Raw genomic sequence first — 3,750 nt, 5'->3', positions numbered from 1 at the left:
TCTTTATTCTTTTGTTTTGTTTTGTTTTGTTTTGTTTTATTTGAGATGGAGTTTCGCTCTTGTTTCCCAGGCTGGAGTGCAGTAGCGCAATCTCAGCTCACTACAACATCCACCTCTTGGGTTCAAGCGATTCTCCTGCCTCAACCTCCTGAGTAGCTGGGATTACAGGCACCCATCACCATGCCTGGCTAATTTTTTGCATTTTAGGTAGAGATGGGGTTTCACCGTCTTGGCCTGGCTGGTCTTGAACTCCTGTCCTCGTGATCCATCCGCCTCAGCCTCCCAAAGAGCTGGGATTACAGGCGTGAGCCACTGCACCTGGCCAATTTTTGTATTTTTAGTAGAGACGGGGTTTCCCCATGTTGGCCAGGCTGGCTTTTCTTTTTTTGTTTCTTTGAGGAGCTGCTTCTTACGGCTGAGCAAAGAAAGTGGTTTCTTGAGATGGAATCTACTCCTGTGAAGATGCTATGATCATTGTTGAAATGACAACAAAGGATTTAGAATATTACATAAGCTTAGTTGATAGAGCAGCAGCAGGGTTTGAGAAGATTGACTCCAATTTTGAAAGAAGTTCTGCTGTAGGTAACATGTTACCAAACAGTATCACATGCTACAGAGAAATCTTTCATGGAAGGAAGAGTGGATCCTTGTGGCCAACTTTATTGTTGTCTTATTTTAAGAAATTGGCACAGCCGGCTGGGCACCGTGGCTCACGCCTATAATCCCAGCACTTTGGGAGGCCGAGGCTGGTGGATCACCTGAGGTCGGGAGTTCAAGACCAGCCTAACAAACATGGAGAAACCCCATCTCTACTAAAAATAAAAAATTAGCTGGGCGTGGTGGTACATGCCTGTAATCCCAGCCACTCGGGAGGCAGAGGCAGGAGAATTGCTTGCACCTAGGAGACGGAGGTTGCCGTGAGCCGAAATCACACCATTGCACTCCAACCTGGGCAACAAGAGGGGAACTTCGTCTCACAAAAAACAAACAAACAAAAAAAAAGTGCTCTAACACAGCCTTGTGCAGTCAAAAGAAGATACTGTGTGACCCTGATAAGCAATTTTTGTTTTTATTTTTGATTCAGTGGCACAATCTGCAACCTCCATCTCCCAGGTTCAAGCTATTCCCTTGCCTCAGCCTGCCGAGCAGCTGGGATTACAGGCGCTCGCACCACACCTGGCTAATTTTTATGTTTTTGGTAGAGATGGGATTTCACCATGTTGGCCAGCCTCCCAAGTACATGAGATTATAGGTACATGCCACCACACCCTGCTGATTTTTGTAGTTTTTGTCAATACAGGGTTTCTCCATGTTGACCAGGCTGGTCTCGAACTCTTGGGCTCAAGGGATCCTCCCTTTTGGCCTCCCCAGATGCTGGGATTACAGATGTTAGCCACCATGCCTGGCCAATTTTACCTTTCTGAGCTCAAGTTTTCTCACTTTGTACACGTGGTCAATAAGAGATTTTTATCATCAGTTGGAGGGAAGTGGTGAGATATATACACATGATATCAAGCATACACCAAGTTTGGAGATCAGTGGTAGAAAGAGATAAAAAGAATGTGTTGAAGATGTTGAGGACTGGGTGAGATCACTTTCAGCTGAGCTTTTTGGAGGAGGTGTCATTTAAAGGCTTGCTTCAGGCCACAAACAGGAATGAAGGCATTGAATGATGGATACTATTTCAATGGGTAGAGATTTGCAAGAAGAGTACTGAAAGAAAGATTTGAAGGCCAAACAAGAAACATGGATGTTGCAGGTGATAAGAATGGGAGGGTAAATTAAGGTGCATCTTGGCAAACCTTGAATGTTAAGATAGGAGTTTGATTTTTTTTTTTTTTTTTTTTTTTTGAGACAGGGTTTCGCTCTGACACCCAGATCGTGCAGTGGCACGATCTCAGCTCACTGCAACCTCTGCCTCCCGGGTTCAAGCGATTCTCCTGCCTCAGCTTTTCGAGTAGTTGGGACTACAGGCGTGCACCACCACGCTTGGCTAATTTTTGTATATTTAGTAGAGATGGGGTTTCACCATGTTGGCCAAGATGATCTTGAACTCCTGACCTCAGGTGATCTGCCTGCCTTGGCCTCCCAAAGTGCTGGGATCACAGGCGTGAGCCACCATGCCCACCCAAGGAGTTTGATCTTAATTCTGTAGCTGATAAAATACCAGTGAAGCCTTTTGATCTGGACTTTGACATTACATAGTAATTTTTTTTTTTTTGAGACGGAATCTCACTCTGTCACCCAGGCTAGAGTGCAGTGGCACGATCTCGGCTCACTGCAAGCTCCGCCTCCTGGGTTCACGCCATTCTCCTGTCTCAGCCTCCCAAGTAGCTGGGACTACAGGCGTCCGCCATCACGCCCGGCTAATTTTTTGTATTTTTAGTAGAGACGGGATTTCACCATGTTAGCCAGGATGGTCTTGATCTGACCTCGTGATCTGCCCACCTCGGCCTCCCAAAGTGCTGGGATTACAGGCGTAAGCCACCACGCCTGGCCACATAGTAAATTTTTTAAATGAAAGCTGAAGCTGACACAGGGTAGTTTAGAGAGGAAGTTAATGCAAAGGAAGATTCCGTGACCAAGGGCATATGATTGACAGGACATTTTGCTAGGTGACATAGAGCAGGAGATGGATGTCAAGATGTAGACCCTGCCAGCCAGGCGCGGTGGCTCACGCCTATAATGCCAGCACTTTGGGAGGCCGAGGCAGGCAGAGCACAAAGTCAGGAGTTCGAGACCAGCCTGATCAACATGGTGAAACCCTGTCTCTACTAAAAATACAAAAATTAGCCGGGCGTGGTGGCACTTGCCTGTAATCCCAGCTACTCAGGAGGCTGAGGCAGGAGAATTGCTTGAACCTGGGAGGCAGAGGTTGCAGTGAGCCAAGATTGGGCCACTGCACTCCAGCCTGGGCGACAGAGTGCGACTCTGTTTCAAAAAAAAAAAGAAAAAAAGATGTAGACCCTGCCCTCAAGGAGTTTACAATTGAAAAGATCAGATAAGCCAGACTCAGTGATGCACACCTGTAACCCCAGTGATTGATTTGGGGGGCTGAGGAGGGAATATCGCTTGAGCCCAGGAATTTGAAGCTGCAGCTTACTATGATCATGCCACTGTACTCCAGTCTGGGTGACAGAGCTAGACCCCATCTCTAAAAAACAATACTAATAAAAAGAAAAAAGGGTCAGATAAAACATGTACATAGAAAATTACAATACAAGGCAGAATGTGGCTGGACATGGTGGCTCATGCCTATAATCCTAGCACTTTGGGAGGCTGAGGTGAGAGAATCGCTTGAGCTCAGGAGTTTGAGACCAGCCTGGGCAACATATTGAGACCCTGTCTCTATTTACTAAAAAACAAAAAACAAAAACAAAAAAACAGAAAACAAAAAAACAAAGAACAAAAAAAACTAGGTAGAATGTGATACATGTGAAAAGAGATCCAGCTCAAGTGCCTTGGGAGCTCAGGGGAGGGTGAGATTAATCTCTTTTTCCCAAGAATCTGGAGGCAGGAAACCAAGTCGGTTTCATCTTTGGAATTGTAAGCTTAGACTTAGAAGTCTCAGAGGGGGACTTGGGAGTCTTATCCACCCTCACCCCTGGCAGGATTCCCTGTCTAGAATAAACAAAACTTTAAAATGGAAACAAAAAAAGGAGCTCTGAAGGAAAACTGTGAAGGAAGAGGCTCCGTTTGAAATGAATAGAAAATGAATTTAGCTTGGAGGTGCTGAGGTGTTGGTAGAGG

Source organism: Gorilla gorilla, chromosome 1 (genome assembly GCF_029281585.2).
Source record: "Gorilla gorilla gorilla isolate KB3781 chromosome 1, NHGRI_mGorGor1-v2.1_pri, whole genome shotgun sequence".
Lineage (NCBI taxonomy): Eukaryota > Metazoa > Chordata > Mammalia > Primates > Hominidae > Gorilla > Gorilla gorilla.
Note: the sequence above shows the minus strand (reverse complement) of the source record.